Source organism: Somniosus microcephalus, unplaced genomic scaffold, assembly GCF_052327205.1.
Source record: "Somniosus microcephalus isolate GS21.2 unplaced genomic scaffold, FLI_Smic_1.0 scaffold63, whole genome shotgun sequence".
In the NCBI taxonomy this organism is placed as follows: Eukaryota; Metazoa; Chordata; class Chondrichthyes; order Squaliformes; family Somniosidae; genus Somniosus; species Somniosus microcephalus.
The window spans coordinates 526,264-552,696 of NW_028225250.1; the positions used below are offsets into that span (position 1 = coordinate 526,264).

The 26,433-nt window shown below is 52.9% G+C and overlaps 13 non-coding genes across 13 annotated transcripts; all 13 read right to left on the minus strand.

Annotated features, from left to right (window-relative positions):
- Window positions 1–426: 426 nt before the first annotated feature.
- On the minus strand, window positions 427–518 carry trnay-gua (transfer RNA tyrosine (anticodon GUA)). Its single transcript is given in 2 exon segments — window positions 427–462; window positions 482–518. It is a non-coding gene; the product is annotated as a tRNA-Tyr (tRNA).
- A 1,159-nt stretch (window positions 519–1,677) lies between these two features.
- Window positions 1,678–1,769, minus strand: trnay-gua (transfer RNA tyrosine (anticodon GUA)). The gene is given in 2 exon segments: window positions 1,678–1,713; window positions 1,733–1,769. It is a non-coding gene; the product is annotated as a tRNA-Tyr (tRNA).
- Window positions 1,770–2,928: 1,159 nt separating this feature from the next.
- Window positions 2,929–3,020, minus strand: trnay-gua (transfer RNA tyrosine (anticodon GUA)). The gene is given in 2 exon segments: window positions 2,929–2,964; window positions 2,984–3,020. It is a non-coding gene; the product is annotated as a tRNA-Tyr (tRNA).
- Window positions 3,021–4,179: 1,159 nt separating this feature from the next.
- On the minus strand, window positions 4,180–4,271 carry trnay-gua (transfer RNA tyrosine (anticodon GUA)). The gene is given in 2 exon segments: window positions 4,180–4,215; window positions 4,235–4,271. It is a non-coding gene; the product is annotated as a tRNA-Tyr (tRNA).
- Window positions 4,272–5,430: 1,159 nt separating this feature from the next.
- On the minus strand, window positions 5,431–5,522 carry trnay-gua (transfer RNA tyrosine (anticodon GUA)). Its single transcript is given in 2 exon segments — window positions 5,431–5,466; window positions 5,486–5,522. It is a non-coding gene; the product is annotated as a tRNA-Tyr (tRNA).
- Window positions 5,523–10,434: 4,912 nt separating this feature from the next.
- trnay-gua (transfer RNA tyrosine (anticodon GUA)) lies at window positions 10,435–10,526 on the minus strand. Its single transcript is given in 2 exon segments — window positions 10,435–10,470; window positions 10,490–10,526. It is a non-coding gene; the product is annotated as a tRNA-Tyr (tRNA).
- Window positions 10,527–11,685: 1,159 nt separating this feature from the next.
- On the minus strand, window positions 11,686–11,777 carry trnay-gua (transfer RNA tyrosine (anticodon GUA)). Its single transcript is given in 2 exon segments — window positions 11,686–11,721; window positions 11,741–11,777. It is a non-coding gene; the product is annotated as a tRNA-Tyr (tRNA).
- A 2,410-nt stretch (window positions 11,778–14,187) lies between these two features.
- trnay-gua (transfer RNA tyrosine (anticodon GUA)) lies at window positions 14,188–14,279 on the minus strand. The gene is given in 2 exon segments: window positions 14,188–14,223; window positions 14,243–14,279. It is a non-coding gene; the product is annotated as a tRNA-Tyr (tRNA).
- A 1,159-nt stretch (window positions 14,280–15,438) lies between these two features.
- Window positions 15,439–15,530, minus strand: trnay-gua (transfer RNA tyrosine (anticodon GUA)). Its single transcript is given in 2 exon segments — window positions 15,439–15,474; window positions 15,494–15,530. It is a non-coding gene; the product is annotated as a tRNA-Tyr (tRNA).
- A 1,159-nt stretch (window positions 15,531–16,689) lies between these two features.
- trnay-gua (transfer RNA tyrosine (anticodon GUA)) lies at window positions 16,690–16,781 on the minus strand. The gene is given in 2 exon segments: window positions 16,690–16,725; window positions 16,745–16,781. It is a non-coding gene; the product is annotated as a tRNA-Tyr (tRNA).
- Window positions 16,782–17,940: 1,159 nt separating this feature from the next.
- Window positions 17,941–18,032, minus strand: trnay-gua (transfer RNA tyrosine (anticodon GUA)). The gene is given in 2 exon segments: window positions 17,941–17,976; window positions 17,996–18,032. It is a non-coding gene; the product is annotated as a tRNA-Tyr (tRNA).
- Window positions 18,033–19,191: 1,159 nt separating this feature from the next.
- On the minus strand, window positions 19,192–19,283 carry trnay-gua (transfer RNA tyrosine (anticodon GUA)). The gene is given in 2 exon segments: window positions 19,192–19,227; window positions 19,247–19,283. It is a non-coding gene; the product is annotated as a tRNA-Tyr (tRNA).
- Window positions 19,284–22,944: 3,661 nt separating this feature from the next.
- On the minus strand, window positions 22,945–23,036 carry trnay-gua (transfer RNA tyrosine (anticodon GUA)). The gene is given in 2 exon segments: window positions 22,945–22,980; window positions 23,000–23,036. It is a non-coding gene; the product is annotated as a tRNA-Tyr (tRNA).
- Window positions 23,037–26,433: the final 3,397 nt, after the last annotated feature.

Here is a 26,433-nt window from a genome sequence, read left to right on the forward strand (position 1 = left end):
CATTAAATACTTTGCTCCAATCGGCGTTGCCGAGCAGCAGTAGGACGTGAAGCCACAGCAACGATGAAAGAAGCCGAGAAGACCCCGAGACTGCGGCAGGGAAGCGAGGTGAGCGGAAAGTGGCGGCCGTCCCGAGCGTGAGGGAGCAGCCGAGAGCGCTGTCTGACTGATAGACGACTTCTTTTGCCTGAAAGTGAGTGCTGAGTGTTTCAAAGTGTTGCTGCTCAATGGCACTCCCTGCTGGTGAGCAGACACAAATGCTCAAGCAAAACAGCTGTGTGCTGGTGGACGCAGAGAGCATTAAAGTTCGAGACAAGAAAAAGAGGTGTCTTGTGCCTTCGTGGCAACATGATGCACTATAAAGTGAAGAGAGGAGCTTTGAGCGAAATGCTGCTTACCACCCGCTTACTGCAAAAGCACGCGAGCTCCTTCGAGCCGGAATTGAACCAGCGACCTAAGGATGACTTTGCTTTGTATTCCACTACAGTCCTCCGCTCTACCAGCTGAGCTATCGAAGGGAAGCGGCAAAGGTGCTTTTGTTTGCCGATAGTTTGCCGTGCGCATTTTGACGCTTCTGGCCTGGCGGAGTCACGTGCGCGTCATCGGTACCTGCTCGTGCCGCAGCGTTGGTGGGACTGTGAGCTGCCAGCTACTCTCCACAGCCTGGATAACGCGTCTGACTACAAATCAGAAGATTGTAGGTTTGACTCCTATCTGGCTCGGAGTTTTTTGCAAACAGCGCGTTATAAATGTAAACACCTTGCAAGATGCCCCACATGGCAGCGCTGCCTGGCCGCTTGCATGGCAAGTGCCTTCTCAGCGCAGCAGGCAGCACGTCAGTCTCCTAATGCGAAGATCCTGAGTTGAATCTTCGGAGAAGGCGTCAGTGCTGGCAAAGTCGTTTTTTGGGCTTCTCTCACCTTTGCTGGATGTGAAAAGCAAGAAATCTTGCTGACGACATGGCAGAAAAAGATTTGCTGTCCGTTTTTCCCGTCTGACAGGGGTTCAGTGACGCGAGAGCCCATTTCGTTCTGAATAATTGCTCTAAGCCAAAAGGAAAGTGGAGAATGCGGGCATCGATCCCGCTACCTCTCACATGCTAAGCGAGCGCTCTACCATTTGAGCTAATTCCCCGGTCGCTTTGTGCATGGTGCTTTAGTTTGCTCCTCAGTAGCCTCTTCGCACTCGCCGCCACGCAGCTCCGCGATCGGCAGAGAAATCCTGCTTGAGGATTGGCCCACTCCTTGACTTCATTAAATACTTTGCTCCAATCGGCGTTGCCGAGCAGCAGTAGGACGTGAAGCCACAGCAACGATGAAAGAAGCCGAGAAGACCCCGAGACTGCGGCAGGGAAGCGAGGTGAGCGGAAAGTGGCGGCCGTCCCGAGCGTGAGGGAGCAGCCGAGAGCGCTGTCTGACTGATAGACGACTTCTTTTGCCTGAAAGTGAGTGCTGAGTGTTTCAAAGTGTTGCTGCTCAATGGCACTCCCTGCTGGTGAGCAGACACAAATGCTCAAGCAAAACAGCTGTGTGCTGGTGGACGCAGAGAGCATTAAAGTTCGAGACAAGAAAAAGAGGTGTCTTGTGCCTTCGTGGCAACATGATGCACTATAAAGTGAAGAGAGGAGCTTTGAGCGAAATGCTGCTTACCACCCGCTTACTGCAAAAGCACGCGAGCTCCTTCGAGCCGGAATTGAACCAGCGACCTAAGGATGACTTTGCTTTGTATTCCACTACAGTCCTCCGCTCTACCAGCTGAGCTATCGAAGGGAAGCAGCAAAGGTGCTTTTGTTTGCCGATAGTTTGCCGTGCGCATTTTGACGCTTCTGGCCTGGCGGAGTCACGTGCGCGTCATCGGTACCTGCTCGTGCCGCAGCGTTGGTGGGACTGTGAGCTGCCAGCTACTCTCCACAGCCTGGATAACGCGTCTGACTACAAATCAGAAGATTGTAGGTTTGACTCCTATCTGGCTCGGAGTTTTTTGCAAACAGCGCGTTATAAATGTAAACACCTTGCAAGATGCCCCACATGGCAGCGCTGCCTGGCCGCTTGCATGGCAAGTGCCTTCTCAGCGCAGCAGGCAGCACGTCAGTCTCCTAATGCGAAGATCCTGAGTTGAATCTTCGGAGAAGGCGTCAGTGCTGGCAAAGTCGTTTTTTGGGCTTCTCTCACCTTTGCTGGATGTGAAAAGCAAGAAATCTTGCTGACGACATGGCAGAAAAAGATTTGCTGTCCGTTTTTCCCGTCTGACAGGGGTTCAGTGACGCGAGAGCCCATTTCGTTCTGAATAATTGCTCTAAGCCAAAAGGAAAGTGGAGAATGCGGGCATCGATCCCGCTACCTCTCACATGCTAAGCGAGCGCTCTACCATTTGAGCTAATTCCCCGGTCGCTTTGTGCATGGTGCTTTAGTTTGCTCCTCAGTAGCCTCTTCGCACTCGCCGCCACGCAGCTCCGCGATCGGCAGAGAAATCCTGCTTGAGGATTGGCCCACTCCTTGACTTCATTAAATACTTTGCTCCAATCGGCGTTGCCGAGCAGCAGTAGGACGTGAAGCCACAGCAACGATGAAAGAAGCCGAGAAGACCCCGAGACTGCGGCAGGGAAGCGAGGTGAGCGGAAAGTGGCGGCCGTCCCGAGCGTGAGGGAGCAGCCGAGAGCGCTGTCTGACTGATAGACGACTTCTTTTGCCTGAAAGTGAGTGCTGAGTGTTTCAAAGTGTTGCTGCTCAATGGCACTCCCTGCTGGTGAGCAGACACAAATGCTCAAGCAAAACAGCTGTGTGCTGGTGGACGCAGAGAGCATTAAAGTTCGAGACAAGAAAAAGAGGTGTCTTGTGCCTTCGTGGCAACATGATGCACTATAAAGTGAAGAGAGGAGCTTTGAGCGAAATGCTGCTTACCACCCGCTTACTGCAAAAGCACGCGAGCTCCTTCGAGCCGGAATTGAACCAGCGACCTAAGGATGACTTTGCTTTGTATTCCACTACAGTCCTCCGCTCTACCAGCTGAGCTATCGAAGGGAAGCAGCAAAGGTGCTTTTGTTTGCCGATAGTTTGCCGTGCGCATTTTGACGCTTCTGGCCTGGCGGAGTCACGTGCGCGTCATCGGTACCTGCTCGTGCCGCAGCGTTGGTGGGACTGTGAGCTGCCAGCTACTCTCCACAGCCTGGATAACGCGTCTGACTACAAATCAGAAGATTGTAGGTTTGACTCCTATCTGGCTCGGAGTTTTTTGCAAACAGCGCGTTATAAATGTAAACACCTTGCAAGATGCCCCACATGGCAGCGCTGCCTGGCCGCTTGCATGGCAAGTGCCTTCTCAGCGCAGCAGGCAGCACGTCAGTCTCCTAATGCGAAGATCCTGAGTTGAATCTTCGGAGAAGGCGTCAGTGCTGGCAAAGTCGTTTTTTGGGCTTCTCTCACCTTTGCTGGATGTGAAAAGCAAGAAATCTTGCTGACGACATGGCAGAAAAAGATTTGCTGTCCGTTTTTCCCGTCTGACAGGGGTTCAGTGACGCGAGAGCCCATTTCGTTCTGAATAATTGCTCTAAGCCAAAAGGAAAGTGGAGAATGCAGGCATCGATCCCGCTACCTCTCACATGCTAAGCGAGCGCTCTACCATTTGAGCTAATTCCCCTGTCGCTTTGTGCATGGTGCTTTAGTTTGCTCCTCAGTAGCCTCTTCGCACTCGCCGCCACGCTGCTCCGCGACCGGCAGAGAAATCCTGCTTGAGGATTGGCCCACTCCTTGACTTCATTAAATACTTTGCTCCAATCGGCGTTGCCGAGCAGCAGTAGGACGTGAAGCCACAGCAACGATGAAAGAAGCCGAGAAGACCCCGAGACTGCGGCAGGGAAGCGAGGTGAGCGGAAAGTGGCGGCCGTCCCGAGCGTGAGGGAGCAGCCGAGAGCGCTGTCTGACTGATAGACGACTTCTTTTGCCTGAAAGTGAGTGCTGAGTGTTTCAAAGTGTTGCTGCTCAATGGCACTCCCTGCTGGTGAGCAGACACAAATGCTCAAGCAAAACAGCTGTGTGCTGGCGGACGCAGAGAGCATTAAAGTTCGAGACAAGAAAAAGAGGTGTCTTGTGCCTTCGTGGCAACATGATGCACTATAAAGTGAAGAGAGGAGCTTTGAGCGAAATGCTGCTTACCACCCGCTTACTGCAAAAGCACGCGAGCTCCTTCGAGCCGGAATTGAACCAGCGACCTAAGGATGACTTTGCTTTGTATTCCACTACAGTCCTCCGCTCTACCAGCTGAGCTATCGAAGGGAAGCGGCAAAGGTGTTTTTGTTTGCCGATAGTTTGCCGTGCGCATTTTGACGCTTCTGGCCTGGCGGAGTCACGTGCGCGTCATCGGTACCTGCTCGTGCCGCAGCGTTGGTGGGACTGTGAGCTGCCAGCTACTCTCCACAGCCTGGATAACGCGTCTGACTACAAATCAGAAGATTGTAGGTTTGACTCCTATCTGGCTCGGAGTTTTTTGCAAACAGCGCGTTATAAATGTAAACACCTTGCAAGATGCCCCACATGGCAGCGCTGCCTGGCCGCTTGCATGGCAAGTGCCTTCTCAGCGCAGCAGGCAGCACGTCAGTCTCCTAATGCGAAGATCCTGAGTTGAATCTTCGGAGAAGGCGTCAGTGCTGGCAAAGTCGTTTTTTGGGCTTCTCTCACCTTTGCTGGATGTGAAAAGCAAGAAATCTTGCTGACGACATGGCAGAAAAAGATTTGCTGTCCGTTTTTCCCGTCTGACAGGGGTTCAGTGACGCGAGAGCCCATTTCGTTCTGAATAATTGCTCTAAGCCAAAAGGAAAGTGGAGAATGCGGGCATCGATCCCGCTACCTCTCACATGCTAAGCGAGCGCTCTACCATTTGAGCTAATTCCCCGGTCGCTTTGTGCATGGTGCTTTAGTTTGCTCCTCAGTAGCCTCTTCGCACTCGCCGCCACGCTGCTCCGCGACCGGCAGAGAAATCCTGCTTGAGGATTGGCCCACTCCTTGACTTCATTAAATACTTTGCTCCAATCGGCGTTGCCGAGCAGCAGTAGGACGTGAAGCCACAGCAACGATGAAAGAAGCCGAGAAGACCCCGAGACTGCGGCAGGGAAGCGAGGTGAGCGGAAAGTGGCGGCCGTCCCGAGCGTGAGGGAGCAGCCGAGAGCGCTGTCTGACTGATAGACGACTTCTTTTGCCTGAAAGTGAGTGCTGAGTGTTTCAAAGTGTTGCTGCTCAATGGCACTCCCTGCTGGTGAGCAGACACAAATGCTCAAGCAAAACAGCTGTGTGCTGGTGGACGCAGAGAGCATTAAAGTTCGAGACAAGAAAAAGAGGTGTCTTGTGCCTTCGTGGCAACATGATGCACTATAAAGTGAAGAGAGGAGCTTTGAGCGAAATGCTGCTTACCACCCGCTTACTGCAAAAGCACGCGAGCTCCTTCGAGCCGGAATTGAACCAGCGACCTAAGGATGACTTTGCTTTGTATTCCACTACAGTCCTCCGCTCTACCAGCTGAGCTATCGAAGGGAAGCAGCAAAGGTGCTTTTGTTTGCCGATAGTTTGCCGTGCGCATTTTGACGCTTCTGGCCTGGCGGAGTCACGTGCGCGTGATCGGTACCTGCTCGTGCCGCAGCGTTGGTGGGACTGTGAGCTGCCAGCTACTCTCCACAGCCTGGATAACGCGTCTGACTACAAATCAGAAGATTGTAGGTTTGACTCCTATCTGGCTCGGAGTTTTTTGCAAACAGCGCGTTATAAATGTAAACACCTTGCAAGATGCCCCACATGGCAGCGCTGCCTGGCCGCTTGCATGGCAAGTGCCTTCTCAGCGCAGCAGGCAGCACGTCAGTCTCCTAATGCGAAGATCCTGAGTTGAATCTTCGGAGAAGGCGTCAGTGCTGGCAAAGTCGTTTTTTGGGCTTCTCTCACCTTTGCTGGATGTGAAAAGCAAGAAATCTTGCTGACGACATGGCAGAAAAAGATTTGCTGTCCGTTTTTCCCGTCTGACAGGGGTTCAGTGACGCGAGAGCCCATTTCGTTCTGAATAATTGCTCTAAGCCAAAAGGAAAGTGGAGAATGCGGGCATCGATCCCGCTACCTCTCACATGCTAAGCGAGCGCTCTACCATTTGAGCTAATTCCCCGGTCGCTTTGTGCATGGTGCTTTAGTTTGCTCCTCAGTAGCCTCTTCGCACTCGCCGCCACGCTGCTCCGCGACCGGCAGAGAAATCCTGCTTGAGGATTGGCCCACTCCTTGACTTCATTAAATACTTTGCTCCAATCGGCGTTGCCGAGCAGCAGTAGGACGTGAAGCCACAGCAACGATGAAAGAAGCCGAGAAGACCCCGAGACTGCGGCAGGGAAGCGAGGTGAGCGGAAAGTGGCGGCCGTCCCGAGCGTGAGGGAGCAGCCGAGAGCGCTGTCTGACTGATAGACGACTTCTTTTGCCTGAAAGTGAGTGCTGAGTGTTTCAAAGTGTTGCTGCTCAATGGCACTCCCTGCTGGTGAGCAGACACAAATGCTCAAGCAAAACAGCTGTGTGCTGGTGGACGCAGAGAGCATTAAAGTTCGAGACAAGAAAAAGAGGTGTCTTGTGCCTTCGTGGCAACATGATGCACTATAAAGTGAAGAGAGGAGCTTTGAGTGAAATGCTGCTTACCACCCGCTTACTGCAAAAGCACGCGAGCACCTTCGAGCCGGAATTGAACCAGCGACCTAAGGATGACTTTGCTTTGTATTCCACTACAGTCCTCCGCTCTACCAGCTGAGCTATCGAAGGGAAGCGGCAAAGGTGCTTTTGTTTGCCGATAGTTTGCCGTGCGCATTTTGACGCTTCTGGCCTGGCGGAGTCACGTGCGCGTCATCGGTACCTGCTCGTGCCGCAGCGTTGGTGGGACTGTGAGCTGCCAGCTACTCTCCACAGCCTGGATAACGCGTCTGACTACAAATCAGAAGATTGTAGGTTTGACTCCTATCTGGCTCGGAGTTTTTTGCAAACAGCGCGTTATAAATGTAAACACCTTGCAAGATGCCCCACATGGCAGCGCTGCCTGGCCGCTTGCATGGCAAGTGCCTTCTCAGCGCAGCAGGCAGCACGTCAGTCTCCTAATGCGAAGTTCCTGAGTTGAATCTTCGGAGAAGGCGTCAGTGCTGGCAAAGTCGTTTTTTGGGCTTCTCTCACCTTTGCTGGATGTGAAAAGCAAGAAATCTTGCTGACGACATGGCAGAAAAAGATTTGCTGTCCGTTTTTCCCGTCTGACAGGGGTTCAGTGACGCGAGAGCCCATTTCGTTCTGAATAATTGCTCTAAGCCAAAAGGAAAGTGGAGAATGCGGGCATCGATCCCGCTACCTCTCACATGCTAAGCGAGCGCTCTACCATTTGAGCTAATTCCCCGGTCGCTTTGTGCATGGTGCTTTAGTTTGCTCCTCAGTAGCCTCTTCGCACTCGCCGCCACGCTGCTCCGCGACCGGCAGAGAAATCCTGCTTGAGGATTGGCCCACTCCTTGACTTCATTAAATACTTTGCTCCAATCGGCGTTGCCGAGCAGCAGTAGGACGTGAAGCCACAGCAACGATGAAAGAAGCCGAGAAGACCCCGAGACTGCGGCAGGGAAGCGAGGTGAGCGGAAAGTGGCGGCCGTCCCGAGCGTGAGGGAGCAGCCGAGAGCGCTGTCTGACTGATAGACGACTTCTTTTGCCTGAAAGTGAGTGCTGAGTGTTTCAAAGTGTTGCTGCTCAATGGCACTCCCTGCTGGTGAGCAGACACAAATGCTCAAGCAAAACAGCTGTGTGCTGGTGGACGCAGAGAGCATTAAAGTTCGAGACAAGAAAAAGAGGTGTCTTGTGCCTTCGTGGCAACATGATGCACTATAAAGTGAAGAGAGGAGCTTTGAGCGAAATGCTGCTTACCACCCGCTTACTGCAAAAGCACGCGAGCTCCTTCGAGCCGGAATTGAACCAGCGACCTAAGGATGACTTTGTTTTGTATTCCACTACAGTCCTCCGCTCCACCAGCTGAGCTATCGAAGGGAAGCGGCAAAGGTGTTTTTGTTTGCCGATAGTTTGCCGTGCGCATTTTGACGCTTCTGGCCTGGCGGAGTCACGTGCGCGTCATCGGTACCTGCTCGTGCCGCAGCGTTGGTGGGACTGTGAGCTGCCAGCTACTCTCCACAGCCTGGATAACGCGTCTGACTACAAATCAGAAGATTGTAGGTTTGACTCCTATCTGGCTCGGAGTTTTTTGCAAACAGCGCGTTATAAATGTAAACACCTTGCAAGATGCCCCACATGGCAGCGCTGCCTGGCCGCTTGCATGGCAAGTGCCTTCTCAGCGCAGCAGGCAGCACGTCAGTCTCCTAATGCGAAGATCCTGAGTTGAATCTTCGGAGAAGGCGTCAGTGCTGGCAAAGTCGTTTTTTGGGCTTCTCTCACCTTTGCTGGATGTGAAAAGCAAGAAATCTTGCTGACGACATGGCAGAAAAAGATTTGCTGTCCGTTTTTCCCGCCTGACAGGGGTTCAGTGACGCGAGAGCCCATTTCGTTCTGAATAATTGCTCTAAGCCAAAAGGAAAGTGGAGAATGCGGGCATCGATCCCGCTACCTCTCACATGCTAAGCGAGCGCTCTACCATTTGAGCTAATTCCCCGGTCGCTTTGTGCATGGTGCTTTAGTTTGCTCCTCAGTAGCCTCTTCGCACTCGCCGCCACGCTGCTCCGCGACCGGCAGAGAAATCCTGCTTGAGGATTGGCCCACTCCTTGACTTCATTAAATACTTTGCTCCAATCGGCGTTGCCGAGCAGCAGTAGGACGTGAAGCCACAGCAACGATGAAAGAAGCCGAGAAGACCCCGAGACTGCGGCAGGGAAGCGAGGTGAGCGGAAAGTGGCGGCCGTCCCGAGCGTGAGGGAGCAGCCGAGAGCGCTGTCTGACTGATAGACGACTTCTTTTGCCTGAAAGTGAGTGCTGAGTGTTTCAAAGTGTTGCTGCTCAATGGCACTCCCTGCTGGTGAGCAGACACAAATGCTCAAGCAAAACAGCTGTGTGCTGGTGGACGCAGAGAGCATTAAAGTTCGAGACAAGAAAAAGAGGTGTCTTGTGCCTTCGTGGCAACATGATGCACTATAAAGTGAAGAGAGGAGCTTTGAGCGAAATGCTGCTTACCACCCGCTTACTGCAAAAGCACGCGAGCTCCTTCGAGCCGGAATTGAACCAGCGACCTAAGGATGACTTTGTTTTGTATTCCACTACAGTCCTCCGCTCCACCAGCTGAGCTATCGAAGGGAAGCGGCAAAGGTGTTTTTGTTTGCCGATAGTTTGCCGTGCGCATTTTGACGCTTCTGGCCTGGCGGAGTCACGTGCGCGTCATCGGTACCTGCTCGTGCCGCAGCGTTGGTGGGACTGTGAGCTGCCAGCTACTCTCCACAGCCTGGATAACGCGTCTGACTACAAATCAGAAGATTGTAGGTTTGACTCCTATCTGGCTCGGAGTTTTTTGCAAACAGCGCGTTATAAATGTAAACACCTTGCAAGATGCCCCACATGGCAGCGCTGCCTGGCCGCTTGCATGGCAAGTGCCTTCTCAGCGCAGCAGGCAGCACGTCAGTCTCCTAATGCGAAGATCCTGAGTTGAATCTTCGGAGAAGGCGTCAGTGCTGGCAAAGTCGTTTTTTGGGCTTCTCTCACCTTTGCTGGATGTGAAAAGCAAGAAATCTTGCTGACGACATGGCAGAAAAAGATTTGCTGTCCGTTTTTCCCGTCTGACAGGGGTTCAGTGACGCGAGAGCCCATTTCGTTCTGAATAATTGCTCTAAGCCAAAAGGAAAGTGGAGAATGCGGGCATCGATCCCGCTACCTCTCACATGCTAAGCGAGCGCTCTACCATTTGAGCTAATTCCCCGGTCGCTTTGTGCATGGTGCTTTAGTTTGCTCCTCAGTAGCCTCTTCGCACTCGCCGCCACGCAGCTCCGCGACCGGCAGAGAAATCCTGCTTGAGGATTGGCCCACTCCTTGACTTCATTAAATACTTTGCTCCAATCGGCGTTGCCGAGCAGCAGTAGGACGTGAAGCCACAGCAACGATGAAAGAAGCCGAGAAGACCCCGAGACTGCGGCAGGGAAGCGAGGTGAGCGGAAAGTGGCGGCCGTCCCGAGCGTGAGGGAGCAGCCGAGAGCGCTGTCTGACTGATAGACGACTTCTTTTGCCTGAAAGTGAGTGCTGAGTGTTTCAAAGTGTTGCTGCTCAATGGCACTCCCTGCTGGTGAGCAGACACAAATGCTCAAGCAAAACAGCTGTGTGCTGGTGGACGCAGAGAGCATTAAAGTTCGAGACAAGAAAAAGAGGTGTCTTGTGCCTTCGTGGCAACATGATGCACTATAAAGTGAAGAGAGGAGCTTTGAGCGAAATGCTGCTTACCACCCGCTTACTGCAAAAGCACGCGAGCTCCTTCGAGCCGGAATTGAACCAGCGACCTAAGGATGACTTTGCTTTGTATTCCACTACAGTCCTCCGCTCTACCAGCTGAGCTATCGAAGGGAAGCAGCAAAGGTGCTTTTGTTTGCCGATAGTTTGCCGTGCGCATTTTGACGCTTCTGGCCTGGCGGAGTCACGTGCGCGTCATCGGTACCTGCTCGTGCCGCAGCGTTGGTGGGACTGTGAGCTGCCAGCTACTCTCCACAGCCTGGATAACGCGTCTGACTACAAATCAGAAGATTGTAGGTTTGACTCCTATCTGGCTCGGAGTTTTTTGCAAACAGCGCGTTATAAATGTAAACACCTTGCAAGATGCCCCACATGGCAGCGCTGCCTGGCCGCTTGCATGGCAAGTGCCTTCTCAGCGCAGCAGGCAGCACGTCAGTCTCCTAATGCGAAGATCCTGAGTTGAATCTTCGGAGAAGGCGTCAGTGCTGGCAAAGTCGTTTTTTGGGCTTCTCTCACCTTTGCTGGATGTGAAAAGCAAGAAATCTTGCTGACGACATGGCAGAAAAAGATTTGCTGTCCGTTTTTCCCGTCTGACAGGGGTTCAGTGACGCGAGAGCCCATTTCGTTCTGAATAATTGCTCTAAGCCAAAAGGAAAGTGGAGAATGCGGGCATCGATCCCGCTACCTCTCACATGCTAAGCGAGCGCTCTACCATTTGAGCTAATTCCCCGGTCGCTTAGTGCATGGTGTTTTAGTTTGCTCCTCAGTAGCCTCTTCGCACTCGCCGCCACGCAGCTCCGCGACCGGCAGAGAAATCCTGCTTGAGGATTGGCCCACTCCTTGACTTCATTAAATACTTTGCTCCAATCGGCGTTGCCGAGCAGCAGTAGGACGTGAAGCCACAGCAACGATGAAAGAAGCCGAGAAGACCCCGAGACTGCGGCAGGGAAGCGAGGTGAGCGGAAAGTGGCGGCCGTCCCGAGCGTGAGGGAGCAGCCGAGAGCGCTGTCTGACTGATAGACGACTTCTTTTGCCTGAAAGTGAGTGCTGAGTGTTTCAAAGTGTTGCTGCTCAATGGCACTCCCTGCTGGTGAGCAGACACAAATGCTCAAGCAAAACAGCTGTGTGCTGGTGGACGCAGAGAGCATTAAAGTTCGAGACAAGAAAAAGAGGTGTCTTGTGCCTTCGTGGCAACATGATGCACTATAAAGTGAAGAGAGGAGCTTTGAGCGAAATGCTGCTTACCACCCGCTTACTGCAAAAGCACACGAGCTCCTTCGAGCCGGAATTGAACCAGCGACCTAAGGATGACTTTGCTTTGTATTCCACTACAGTCCTCCGCTCTACCAGCTGAGCTATCGAAGGGAAGCGGCAAAAGTGCTTTTGTTTGCCGATAGTTTGCCGTGCGCATTTTGACGCTTCTGGCCTGGCGGAGTCACGTGCGCGTCATCGGTACCTGCTCGTGCCGCAGCGTTGGTGGGACTGTGAGCTGCCAGCTACTCTCCACAGCCTGGATAACGCGTCTGACTACAAATCAGAAGATTGTAGGTTTGACTCCTATCTGGCTCGGAGTTTTTTGCAAACAGCGCGTTATAAATGTAAACACCTTGCAAGATGCCCCACATGGCAGCGCTGCCTGGCCGCTTGCATGGCAAGTGCCTTCTCAGCGCAGCAGGCAGCACGTCAGTCTCCTAATGCGAAGATCCTGAGTTGAATCTTCGGAGAAGGCGTCAGTGCTGGCAAAGTCGTTTTTTGGGCTTCTCTCACCTTTGCTGGATGTGAAAAGCAAGAAATCTTGCTGACGACATGGCAGAAAAAGATTTGCTGTCCGTTTTTCCCGTCTGACAGGGGTTCAGTGACGCGAGAGCCCATTTCGTTCTGAATAATTGCTCTAAGCCAAAAGGAAAGTGGAGAATGCGGGCATCGATCCCGCTACCTCTCACATGCTAAGCGAGCGCTCTACCATTTGAGCTAATTCCCCGGTCGCTTTGTGCATGGTGCTTTAGTTTGCTCCTCAGTAGCCTCTTCGCACTCGCCGCCACGCAGCTCCGCGATCGGCAGAGAAATCCTGCTTGAGGATTGGCCCACTCCTTGACTTCATTAAATACTTTGCTCCAATCGGCGTTGCCGAGCAGCAGTAGGACGTGAAGCCACAGCAACGATGAAAGAAGCCGAGAAGACCCCGAGACTGCGGCAGGGAAGCGAGGTGAGCGGAAAGTGGCGGCCGTCCCGAGCGTGAGGGAGCAGCCGAGAGCGCTGTCTGACTGATAGACGACTTCTTTTGCCTGAAAGTGAGTGCTGAGTGTTTCAAAGTGTTGCTGCTCAATGGCACTCCCTGCTGGTGAGCAGACACAAATGCTCAAGCAAAACAGCTGTGTGCTGGTGGACGCAGAGAGCATTAAAGTTCGAGACAAGAAAAAGAGGTGTCTTGTGCCTTCGTGGCAACATGATGCACTATAAAGTGAAGAGAGGAGCTTTGAGCGAAATGCTGCTTACCACCCGCTTACTGCAAAAGCACGCGAGCTCCTTCGAGCCGGAATTGAACCAGCGACCTAAGAATGACTTTGCTTTGTATTCCACTACAGTCCTCCGCTCTACCAGCTGAGCTATCGAAGGGAAGCAGCAAAGGTGCTTTTCTTTGCCGATAGTTTGCCGTGCGCATTTTGACGCTTCTGGCCTGGCGGAGTCACGTGCGCGTCATCGGTACCTGCTCGTGCCGCAGCGTTGGTGGGACTGTGAGCTGCCAGCTACTCTCCACAGCCTGGATAACGCGTCTGACTACAAATCAGAAGATTGTAGGTTTGACTCCTATCTGGCTCGGAGTTTTTTGCAAACAGCGCGTTATAAATGTAAACACCTTGCAAGATGCCCCACATGGCAGCGCTGCCTGGCCGCTTGCATGGCAAGTGCCTTCTCAGCGCAGCAGGCAGCACGTCAGTCTCCTAATGCGAAGATCCTGAGTTGAATCTTCGGAGAAGGCGTCAGTGCTGGCAAAGTCGTTTTTTGGGCTTCTCTCACCTTTGCTGGATGTGAAAAGCAAGAAATCTTGCTGACGACATGGCAGAAAAAGATTTGCTGTCCGTTTTTCCCGTCTGACAGGGGTTCAGTGACGCGAGAGCCCATTTCGTTCTGAATAATTGCTCTAAGCCAAAAGGAAAGTGGAGAATGCGGGCATCGATCCCGCTACCTCTCACATGCTAAGCGAGCGCTCTACCATTTGAGCTAATTCCCCGGTCGCTTTGTGCATGGTGCTTTAGTTTGCTCCTCAGTAGCCTCTTCGCACTCGCCGCCACGCTGCTCCGCGACCGGCAGAGAAATCCTGCTTGAGGATTGGCCCACTCCTTGACTTCATTAAATACTTTGCTCCAATCGGCGTTGCCGAGCAGCAGTAGGACGTGAAGCCACAGCAACGATGAAAGAAGCCGAGAAGACCCCGAGACTGCGGCAGGGAAGCGAGGTGAACGGAAAGTGGCGGCCGTCCCGAGCGTGAGGGAGCAGCCGAGAGCGCTGTCTGACTGATAGACGACTTCTTTTGCCTGAAAGTGAGTGCTGAGTGTTTCAAAGTGTTGCTGCTCAATGGCACTCCCTGCTGGTGAGCAGACACAAATGCTCAAGCAAAACAGCTGTGTGCTGGTGGACGCAGAGAGCATTAAAGTTCGAGACAAGAAAAAGAGGTGTCTTGTGCCTTCGTGGCAACATGATGCACTATAAAGTGAAGAGAGGAGCTTTGAGCTAAATGCTGCTTACCACCCGCTTACTGCAAAAGCACGCGAGCTCCTTCGAGCCGGAATTGAACCAGCGACCTAAGGATGACTTTGCTTTGTATTCCACTACAGTCCTCCGCTCTACCAGCTGAGCTATCGAAGGGAAGCGGCAAAGGTGTTTTTGTTTGCCGATAGTTTGCCGTGCGCATTTTGACGCTTCTGGCCTGGCGGAGTCACGTGCGCGTCATCGGTACCTGCTCGTGCCGCAGCGTTGGTGGGACTGTGAGCTGCCAGCTACTCTCCACAGCCTGGATAACGCGTCTGACTACAAATCAGAAGATTGTAGGTTTGACTCCTATCTGGCTCGGAGTTTTTTGCAAACAGCGCGTTATAAATGTAAACACCTTGCAAGATGCCCCACATGGCAGCGCTGCCTGGCCGCTTGCATGGCAAGTGCCTTCTCAGCGCAGCAGGCAGCACGTCAGTCTCCTAATGCGAAGATCCTGAGTTGAATCTTCGGAGAAGGCGTCAGTGCTGGCAAAGTCGTTTTTTGGGCTTCTCTCACCTTTGCTGGATGTGAAAAGCAAGAAATCTTGCTGACGACATGGCAGAAAAAGATTTGCTGTCCGTTTTTCCCGTCTGACAGGGGTTCAGTGACGCGAGAGCCCATTTCGTTCTGAATAATTGCTCTAAGCCAAAAGGAAAGTGGAGAATGCGGGCATCGATCCCGCTACCTCTCACATGCTAAGCGAGCGCTCTACCATTTGAGCTAATTCCCCGGTCGCTTTGTGCATGGTGCTTTAGTTTGCTCCTCAGTAGCCTCTTCGCACTCGCCGCCACGCAGCTCCGCGATCGGCAGAGAAATCCTGCTTGAGGATTGGCCCACTCCTTGACTTCATTAAATACTTTGCTCCAATCGGCGTTGCCGAGCAGCAGTAGGACGTGAAGCCACAGCAACGATGAAAGAAGCCGAGAAGACCCCGAGACTGCGGCAGGGAAGCGAGGTGAGCGGAAAGTGGCGGCCGTCCCGAGCGTGAGGGAGCAGCCGAGAGCGCTGTCTGACTGATAGACGACTTCTTTTGCCTGAAAGTGAGTGCTGAGTGTTTCAAAGTGTTGCTGCTCAATGGCACTCCCTGCTGGTGAGCAGACACAAATGCTCAAGCAAAACAGCTGTGTGCTGGTGGACGCAGAGAGCATTAAAGTTCGAGACAAGAAAAAGAGGTGTCTTGTGCCTTCGTGGCAACATGATGCACTATAAAGTGAAGAGAGGAGCTTTGAGCGAAATGCTGCTTACCACCCGCTTACTGCAAAAGCACACGAGCTCCTTCGAGCCGGAATTGAACCAGCGACCTAAGGATGACTTTGCTTTGTATTCCACTACAGTCCTCCGCTCTACCAGCTGAGCTATCGAAGGGAAGCGGCAAAAGTGCTTTTGTTTGCCGATAGTTTGCCGTGCGCATTTTGACGCTTCTGGCCTGGCGGAGTCACGTGCGCGTCATCGGTACCTGCTCGTGCCGCAGCGTTGGTGGGACTGTGAGCTGCCAGCTACTCTCCACAGCCTGGATAACGCGTCTGACTACAAATCAGAAGATTGTAGGTTTGACTCCTATCTGGCTCGGAGTTTTTTGCAAACAGCGCGTTATAAATGTAAACACCTTGCAAGATGCCCCACATGGCAGCGCTGCCTGGCCGCTTGCATGGCAAGTGCCTTCTCAGCGCAGCAGGCAGCACGTCAGTCTCCTAATGCGAAGATCCTGAGTTGAATCTTCGGAGAAGGCGTCAGTGCTGGCAAAGTCGTTTTTTGGGCTTCTCTCACCTTTGCTGGATGTGAAAAGCAAGAAATCTTGCTGACGACATGGCAGAAAAAGATTTGCTGTCCGTTTTTCCCGTCTGACAGGGGTTCAGTGACGCGAGAGCCCATTTCGTTCTGAATAATTGCTCTAAGCCAAAAGGAAAGTGGAGAATGCGGGCATCGATCCCGCTACCTCTCACATGCTAAGCGAGCGCTCTACCATTTGAGCTAATTCCCCGGTCGCTTTGTGCATGGTGCTTTAGTTTGCTCCTCAGTAGCCTCTTCGCACTCGCCGCCACGCAGCTCCGCGATCGGCAGAGAAATCCTGCTTGAGGATTGGCCCACTCCTTGACTTCATTAAATACTTTGCTCCAATCGGCGTTGCCGAGCAGCAGTAGGACGTGAAGCCACAGCAACGATGAAAGAAGCCGAGAAGACCCCGAGACTGCGGCAGGGAAGCGAGGTGAGCGGAAAGTGGCGGCCGTCCCGAGCGTGAGGGAGCAGCCGAGAGCGCTGTCTGACTGATAGACGACTTCTTTTGCCTGAAAGTGAGTGCTGAGTGTTTCAAAGTGTTGCTGCTCAATGGCACTCCCTGCTGGTGAGCAGACACAAATGCTCAAGCAAAACAGCTGTGTGCTGGTGGACGCAGAGAGCATTAAAGTTCGAGACAAGAAAAAGAGGTGTCTTGTGCCTTCGTGGCAACATGATGCACTATAAAGTGAAGAGAGGAGCTTTGAGCGAAATGCTGCTTACCACCCGCTTACTGCAAAAGCACGCGAGCTCCTTCGAGCCGGAATTGAACCAGCGACCTAAGGATGACTTTGCTTTGTATTCCACTACAGTCCTCCGCTCTACCAGCTGAGCTATCGAAGGGAAGCAGCAAAGGTGCTTTTGTTTGCCGATAGTTTGCCGTGCGCATTTTGACGCTTCTGGCCTGGCGGAGTCACGTGCGCGTCATCGGTACCTGCTCGTGCCGCAGCGTTGGTGGGACTGTGAGCTGCCAGCTACTCTCCACAGCCTGGATAACGCGTCTGACTACAAATCAGAAGATTGTAGGTTTGACTCCTATCTGGCTCGGAGTTTTTTGCAAACAGCGCGTTATAAATGTAAACACCTTGCAAGATGCCCCACATGGCAGCGCTGCCTGGCCGCTTGCATGGCAAGTGCCTTCTCAGCGCAGCAGGCAGCACGTCAGTCTCCTAATGCGAAGATCCTGAGTTGAATCTTCGGAGAAGGCGTCAGTGCTGGCAAAGTCGTTTTTTGGGCTTCTCTCACCTTTGCTGGATGTGAAAAGCAAGAAATCTTGCTGACGACATGGCAGAAAAAGATTTGCTGTCCGTTTTTCCCGTCTGACAGGGGTTCAGTGACGCGAGAGCCCATTTCGTTCTGAATAATTGCTCTAAGCCAAAAGGAAAGTGGAGAATGCGGGCATCGATCCCGCTACCTCTCACATGCTAAGCGAGCGCTCTACCATTTGAGCTAATTCCCCGGTCGCTTTGTGCATGGTGCTTTAGTTTGCTCCTCAGTAGCCTCTTCGCACTCGCCGCCACGCTGCTCCGCGACCGGCAGAGAAATCCTGCTTGAGGATTGGCCCACTCCTTGACTTCATTAAATACTTTGCTCCAATCGGCGTTGCCGAGCAGCAGTAGGACGTGAAGCCACAGCAACGATGAAAGAAGCCGAGAAGACCCCGAGACTGCGGCAGGGAAGCGAGGTGAGCGGAAAGTGGCGGCCGTCCCGAGCGTGAGGGAGCAGCCGAGAGCGCTGTCTGACTGATAGACGACTTCTTTTGCCTGAAAGTGAGTGCTGAGTGTTTCAAAGTGTTGCTGCTCAATGGCACTCCCTGCTGGTGAGCAGACACAAATGCTCAAGCAAAACAGCTGTGTGCTGGTGGACGCAGAGAGCATTAAAGTTCGAGACAAGAAAAAGAGGTGTCTTGTGCCTTCGTGGCAACATGATGCACTATAAAGTGAAGAGAGGAGCTTTGAGCGAAATGCTGCTTACCACCCGCTTACTGCAAAAGCACGCGAGCTCCTTCGAGCCGGAATTGAACCAGCGACCTAAGGATGACTTTGCTTTGTATTCCACTACAGTCCTCCGCTCTACCAGCTGAGCTATCGAAGGGAAGCGGCAAAGGTGTTTTTGTTTGCCGATAGTTTGCCGTGCGCATTTTGACGCTTCTGGCCTGGCGGAGTCACGTGCGCGTCATCGGTACCTGCTCGTGCCGCAGCGTTGGTGGGACTGTGAGCTGCCAGCTACTCTCCACAGCCTGGATAACGCGTCTGACTACAAATCAGAAGATTGTAGGTTTGACTCCTATCTGGCTCGGAGTTTTTTGCAAACAGCGCGTTATAAATGTAAACACCTTGCAAGATGCCCCACATGGCAGCGCTGCCTGGCCGCTTGCATGGCAAGTGCCTTCTCAGCGCAGCAGGCAGCACGTCAGTCTCCTAATGCGAAGATCCTGAGTTGAATCTTCGGAGAAGGCGTCAGTGCTGGCAAAGTCGTTTTTTGGGCTTCTCTCACCTTTGCTGGATGTGAAAAGCAAGAAATCTTGCTGACGACATGGCAGAAAAAGATTTGCTGTCCGTTTTTCCCGTCTGACAGGGGTTCAGTGACGCGAGAGCCCATTTCGTTCTGAATAATTGCTCTAAGCCAAAAGGAAAGTGGAGAATGCGGGCATCGATCCCGCTACCTCTCACATGCTAAGCGAGCGCTCTACCATTTGAGCTAATTCCCCGGTCGCTTTGTGCATGGTGCTTTAGTTTGCTCCTCAGTAGCCTCTTCGCACTCGCCGCCACGCAGCTCCGTGATCGGCAGAGAAATCCTGCTTGAGGATTGGCCCACTCCTTGACTTCATTAAATACTTTGCTCCAATCGGCGTTGCCGAGCAGCAGTAGGACGTGAAGCCACAGCAACGATGAAAGAAGCCGAGAAGACCCCGAGACTGCGGCAGGGAAGCGAGGTGAGCGGAAAGTGGCGGCCGTCCCGAGCGTGAGGGAGCAGCCGAGAGCGCTGTCTGACTGATAGACGACTTCTTTTGCCTGAAAGTGAGTGCTGAGTGTTTCAAAGTGTTGCTGCTCAATGGCACTCCCTGCTGGTGAGCAGACACAAATGCTCAAGCAAAACAGCTGTGTGCTGGTGGACGCAGAGAGCATTAAAGTTCGAGACAAGAAAAAGAGGTGTCTTGTGCCTTCGTGGCAACATGATGCACTATAAAGTGAAGAGAGGAGCTTTGAGTGAAATGCTGCTTACCACCCGCTTACTGCAAAAGCACGCGAGCTCCTTCGAGCCGGAATTGAACCAGCGACCTAAGGATGACTTTGCTTTGTATTCCACTACAGTCCTCCGCTCTACCAGCTGAGCTATCGAAGGGAAGCGGCAAAGGTGCTTTTGTTTGCCGATAGTTTGCCGTGCGCATTTTGACGCTTCTGGCCTGGCGGAGTCACGTGCGCGTCATCGGTACCTGCTCGTGCCGCAGCGTTGGTGGGACTGTGAGCTGCCAGCTACTCTCCACAGCCTGGATAACGCGTCTGACTACAAATCAGAAGATTGTAGGTTTGACTCCTATCTGGCTCGGAGTTTTTTGCAAACAGCGCGTTATAAATGTAAACACCTTGCAAGATGCCCCACATGGCAGCGCTGCCTGGCCGCTTGCATGGCAAGTGCCTTCTCAGCGCAGCAGGCAGCACGTCAGTCTCCTAATGCGAAGTTCCTGAGTTGAATCTTCGGAGAAGGCGTCAGTGCTGGCAAAGTCGTTTTTTGGGCTTCTCTCACCTTTGCTGGATGTGAAAAGCAAGAAATCTTGCTGACGACATGGCAGAAAAAGATTTGCTGTCCGTTTTTCCCGTCTGACAGGGGTTCAGTGACGCGAGAGCCCATTTCGTTCTGAATAATTGCTCTAAGCCAAAAGGAAAGTGGAGAATGCGGGCATCGATCCCGCTACCTCTCACATGCTAAGCGAGCGCTCTACCATTTGAGCTAATTCCCCGGTCGCTTTGTGCATGGTGCTTTAGTTTGCTCCTCAGTAGCCTCTTCGCACTCGCCGCCACGCTGCTCCGCGACCGGCAGAGAAATCCTGCTTGAGGATTGGCCCACTCCTTGACTTCATTAAATACTTTGCTCCAATCGGCGTTGCCGAGCAGCAGTAGGACGTGAAGCCACAGCAACGATGAAAGAAGCCGAGAAGACCCCGAGACTGCGGCAGGGAAGCGAGGTGAGCGGAAAGTGGCGGCCGTCCCGAGCGTGAGGGAGCAGCCGAGAGCGCTGTCTGACTGATAGACGACTTCTTTTGCCTGAAAGTGAGTGCTGAGTGTTTCAAAGTGTTGCTGCTCAATGGCACTCCCTGCTGGTGAGCAGACACAAATGCTCAAGCAAAACAGCTGTGTGCTGGTGGACGCAGAGAGCATTAAAGTTCGAGACAAGAAAAAGAGGTGTCTTGTGCCTTCGTGGCAACATGATGCACTATAAAGTGAAGAGAGGAGCTTTGAGCGAAATGCTGCTTACCACCCGCTTACTGCAAAAGCACGCGAGCTCCTTCGAGCCGGAATTGAACCAGCGACCTAAGGATGACTTTGTTTTGTATTCCACTACAGTCCTCCGCTCCACCAGCTGAGCTATCGAAGGGAAGCGGCAAAGGTGTTTTTGTTTGCCGATAGTTTGCCGTGCGCATTTTGACGCTTCTGGCCTGGCGGAGTCACGTGCGCGTCATCGGTACCTGCTCGTGCCGCAGCGTTGGTGGGACTGTGAGCTGCCAGCTACTCTCCACAGCCTGGATAACGCGTCTGACTACAAATCAGAAGATTGTAGGTTTGACTCCTATCTGGCTCGGAGTTTTTTGCAAACAGCGCGTTATAAATGTAAACACCTTGCAAGATGCCCCACATGGCAGCGCTGCCTGGCCGCTTGCATGGCAAGTGCCTTCTCAGCGCAGCAGGCAGCACGTCAGTCTCCTAATGCGAAGATCCTGAGTTGAATCTTCGGAGAAGGCGTCAGTGCTGGCAAAGTCGTTTTTTGGGCTTCTCTCACCTTTGCTGGATGTGAAAAGCAAGAAATCTTGCTGACGACATGGCAGAAAAAGATTTGCTGTCCGTTTTTCCTGTCTGACAGGGGTTCAGTGACGCGAGAGCCCATTTCGTTCTGAATAATTGCTCTAAGCCAAAAGGAAAGTGGAGAATGCGGGCATCGATCCCGCTACCTCTCACATGCTAAGCGAGCGCTCTACCATTTGAGCTAATTCCCCGGTCGCTTTGTGCATGGTGCTTTAGTTTGCTCCTCAGTAGCCTCTTCGCACTCGCCGCCACGCTGCTCCGCGACCGGCAGAGAAATCCTGCTTGAGGATTGGCCCACTCCTTGACTTCATTAAATACTTTGCTCCAATCGGCGTTGCCGAGCAGCAGTAGGACGTGAAGCCACAGCAACGATGAAAGAAGCCGAGAAGACCCCGAGACTGCGGCAGGGAAGCGAGGTGAGCGGAAAGTGGCGGCCGTCCCGAGCGTGAGGGAGCAGCCGAGAGCGCTGTCTGACTGATAGACGACTTCTTTTGCCTGAAAGTGAGTGCTGAGTGTTTCAAAGTGTTGCTGCTCAATGGCACTCCCTGCTGGTGAGCAGACACAAATGCTCAAGCAAAACAGCTGTGTGCTGGTGGACGCAGAGAGCATTAAAGTTCGAGACAAGAAAAAGAGGTGTCTTGTGCCTTCGTGGCAACATGATGCACTATAAAGTGAAGAGAGGAGCTTTGAGCGAAATGCTGCTTACCACCCGCTTACTGCAAAAGCACGCGAGCTCCTTCGAGCCGGAATTGAACCAGCGACCTAAGGATGACTTTGTTTTGTATTCCACTACAGTCCTCCGCTCCACCAGCTGAGCTATCGAAGGGAAGCGGCAAAGGTGTTTTTGTTTGCCGATAGTTTGCCGTGCGCATTTTGACGCTTCTGGCCTGGCGGAGTCACGTGCGCGTCATCGGTACCTGCTCGTGCCGCAGCGTTGGTGGGACTGTGAGCTGCCAGCTACTCTCCACAGCCTGGATAACGCGTCTGACTACAAATCAGAAGATTGTAGGTTTGACTCCTATCTGGCTCGGAGTTTTTTGCAAACAGCGCGTTATAAATGTAAACACCTTGCAAGATGCCCCACATGGCAGCGCTGCCTGGCCGCTTGCATGGCAAGTGCCTTCTCAGCGCAGCAGGCAGCACGTCAGTCTCCTAATGCGAAGATCCTGAGTTGAATCTTCGGAGAAGGCGTCAGTGCTGGCAAAGTCGTTTTTTGGGCTTCTCTCACCTTTGCTGGATGTGAAAAGCAAGAAATCTTGCTGACGACATGGCAGAAAAAGATTTGCTGTCCGTTTTTCCCGTCTGACAGGGGTTCAGTGACGCGAGAGCCCATTTCGTTCTGAATAATTGCTCTAAGCCAAAAGGAAAGTGGAGAATGCGGGCATCGATCCCGCTACCTCTCACATGCTAAGCGAGCGCTCTACCATTTGAGCTAATTCCCCGGTCGCTTTGTGCATGGTGCTTTAGTTTGCTCCTCAGTAGCCTCTTCGCACTCGCCGCCACGCAGCTCCGCGATCGGCAGAGAAATCCTGCTTGAGGATTGGCCCACTCCTTGACTTCATTAAATACTTTGCTCCAATCGGCGTTGCCGAGCAGCAGTAGGACGTGAAGCCACAGCAACGATGAAAGAAGCCGAGAAGACCCCGAGACTGCGGCAGGGAAGCGAGGTGAGCGGAAAGTGGCGGCCGTCCCGAGCGTGAGGGAGCAGCCGAGAGCGCTGTCTGACTGATAGACGACTTCTTTTGCCTGAAAGTGAGTGCTGAGTGTTTCAAAGTGTTGCTGCTCAATGGCACTCCCTGCTGGTGAGCAGACACAAATGCTCAAGCAAAACAGCTGTGTGCTGGTGGACGCAGAGAGCATTAAAGTTCGAGACAAGAAAAAGAGGTGTCTTGTGCCTTCGTGGCAACATGATGCACTATAAAGTGAAGAGAGGAGCTTTGAGTGAAATGCTGCTTACCACCCGCTTACTGCAAAAGCACGCGAGCTCCTTCGAGCCGGAATTGAACCAGCGACCTAAGGATGACTTTGCTTTGTATTCCACTACAGTCCTCCGCTCTACCAGCTGAGCTATCGAAGGGAAGCGGCAAAGGTGCTTTTGTTTGCCGATAGTTTGCCGTGCGCATTTTGACGCTTCTGGCCTGGCGGAGTCACGTGCGCGTCATCGGTACCTGCTCGTGCCGCAGCGTTGGTGGGACTGTGAGCTGCCAGCTACTCTCCACAGCCTGGATAACGCGTCTGACTACAAATCAGAAGATTGTAGGTTTGACTCCTATCTGGCTCGGAGTTTTTTGCAAACAGCGCGTTATAAATGTAAACACCTTGCAAGATGCCCCACATGGCAGCGCTGCCTGGCCGCTTGCATGGCAAGTGCCTTCTCAGCGCAGCAGGCAGCACGTCAGTCTCCTAATGCGAAGTTCCTGAGTTGAATCTTCGGAGAAGGCGTCAGTGCTGGCAAAGTCGTTTTTTGGGCTTCTCTCACCTTTGCTGGATGTGAAAAGCAAGAAATCTTGCTGACGACATGGCAGAAAAAGATTTGCTGTCCGTTTTTCCCGTCTGACAGGGGTTCAGTGACGCGAGAGCCCATTTCGTTCTGAATAATTGCTCTAAGCCAAAAGGAAAGTGGAGAATGCGGGCATCGATCCCGCTACCTCTCACATGCTAAGCGAGCGCTCTACCATTTGAGCTAATTCCCCGGTCGCTTTGTGCATGGTGCTTTAGTTTGCTCCTCAGTAGCCTCTTCGCACTCGCCGCCACGCTGCTCCGCGACCGGCAGAGAAATCCTGCTTGAGGATTGGCCCACTCCTTGACTTCATTAAATACTTTGCTCCAATCGGCGTTGCCGAGCAGCAGTAGGACGTGAAGCCACAGCAACGATGAAAGAAGCCGAGAAGACCCCGAGACTGCGGCAGGGAAGCGAGGTGAGCGGAAAGTGGCGGCCGTCCCGAGCGTGAGGGAGCAGCCGAGAGCGCTGTCTGACTGATAGACGACTTCTTTTGCCTGAAAGTGAGTGCTGAGTGTTTCAAAGTGTTGCTGCTCAATGGCACTCCCTGCTGGTGAGCAGACACAAATGCTCAAGCAAAACAGCTGTGTGCTGGTGGACGCAGAGAGCATTAAAGTTCGAGACAAGAAAAAGAGGTGTCTTGTGCCTTCGTGGCAACATGATGCACTATAAAGTGAAGAGAGGAGCTTTGAGCGAAATGCTGCTTACCACCCGCTTACTGCAAAAGCACACGAGCTCCTTCGAGCCGGAATTGAACCAGCGACCTAAGGATGACTTTGTTTTGTATTCCACTACAGTCTTCCGCTCCACCAGCTGAGCTATCGAAGGGAAGCGGCAAAGGTGTTTTTGTTTGCCGATAGTTTGCCGTGCGCATTTTGACGCTTCTGGCCTGGCGGAGTCACGTGCGCGTCATCGGTACCTGCTCGTGCCGCAGCGTTGGTGGGACTGTGAGCTGCCAGCTACTCTCCACAGCCTGGATAACGCGTCTGACTACAAATCAGAAGATTGTAGGTTTGACTCCTATCTGGCTCGGAGTTTTTTGCAAACAGCGCGTTATAAATGTAAACACCTTGCAAGATGCCCCACATGGCAGCGCTGCCTGGCCGCTTGCATGGCAAGTGCCTTCTCAGCGCAGCAGGCAGCACGTCAGTCTCCTAATGCGAAGATCCTGAGTTGAATCTTCGGAGAAGGCGTCAGTGCTGGCAAAGTCGTTTTTTGGGCTTCTCTCACCTTTGCTGGATGTGAAAAGCAAGAAATCTTGCTGACGACATGGCAGAAAAAGATTTGCTGTCCGTTTTTCCCGTCTGACAGGGGTTCAGTGACGCGAGAGCCCATTTCGTTCTGAATAATTGCTCTAAGCCAAAAGGAAAGTGGAGAATGCGGGCATCGATCCCGCTACCTCTCACATGCTAAGCGAGCGCTCTACCATTTGAGCTAATTCCCCGGTCGCTTTGTGTATGGTGCTTTAGTTTGCTCCTCAGTAGCCTCTTCGCACTCGCCACCACGCAGCTCCGCGACCGGCAGAGAAATCCTGCTTGAGGATTGGCCCACTCCTTGACTTCATTAAATACTTTGCTCCAATCGGCGTTGCCGAGCAGCAGTAGGACGTGAAGCCACAGCAACGATGAAAGAAGCCGAGAAGACCCCGAGACTGCGGCAGGGAAGCGAGGTGAGCGGAAAGTGGCGGCCGTCCCGAGCGTGAGGGAGCAGCCGAGAGCGCTGTCTGACTGATAGACGACTTCTTTTGCCTGAAAGTGAGTGCTGAGTGTTTCAAAGTGTTGCTGCTCAATGGCACTCCCTGCTGGTGAGCAGACACAAATGCTCAAGCAAAACAGCTGTGTGCTGGTGGACGCAGAGAGCATTAAAGTTCGAGACAAGAAAAAGAGGTGTCTTGTGCCTTCGTGGCAACATGATGCACTATAAAGTGAAGAGAGGAGCTTTGAGCGAAATGCTGCTTACCACCCGCTTACTGCAAAAGCACACGAGCTCCTTCGAGCCGGAATTGAACCAGCGACCTAAGGATGACTTTGTTTTGTATTCCACTACAGTCCTCCGCTCCACCAGCTGAGCTATCGAAGGGAAGCGGCAAAGGTGTTTTTGTTTGCCGATAGTTTGCCGTGCGCATTTTGACGCTTCTGGCCTGGCGGAGTCACGTGCGCGTCATCGGTACCTGCTCGTGCCGCAGCGTTGGTGGGACTGTGAGCTGCCAGCTACTCTCCACAGCCTGGATAACGCGTCTGACTACAAATCAGAAGATTGTAGGTTTGACTCCTATCTGGCTCGGAGTTTTTTGCAAACAGCGCGTTATAAATGTAAACACCTTGCAAGATGCCCCACATGGCAGCGCTGCCTGGCCGCTTGCATGGCAAGTGCCTTCTCAGCGCAGCAGGCAGCACGTCAGTCTCCTAATGCGAAGATCCTGAGTTGAATCTTCGGAGAAGGCGTCAGTGCTGGCAAAGTCGTTTTTTGGGCTTCTCTCACCTTTGCTGGATGTGAAAAGCAAGAAATCTTGCTGACGACATGGCAGAAAAAGATTTGCTGTCCGTTTTTCCCGTCTGACAGGGGTTCAGTGACGCGAGAGCCCATTTCGTTCTGAATAATTGCTCTAAGCCAAAAGGAAAGTGGAGAATGCGGGCATCGATCCCGCTACCTCTCACATGCTAAGCGAGCGCTCTACCATTTGAGCTAATTCCCCGGTCGCTTTGTGCATGGTGCTTTAGTTTGCTCCTCAGTAGCCTCTTCGCACTCGCCGCCACGCTGCTCCGCGACCGGCAGAGAAATCCTGCTTGAGGATTGGCCCACTCCTTGACTTCATTAAATACTTTGCTCCAATCGGCGTTGCCGAGCAGCAGTAGGACGTGAAGCCACAGCAACGATGAAAGAAGCCGAGAAGACCCCGAGACTGCGGCAGGGAAGCGAGGTGAGCGGAAAGTGGCGGCCGTCCCGAGCGTGAGGGAGCAGCCGAGAGCGCTGT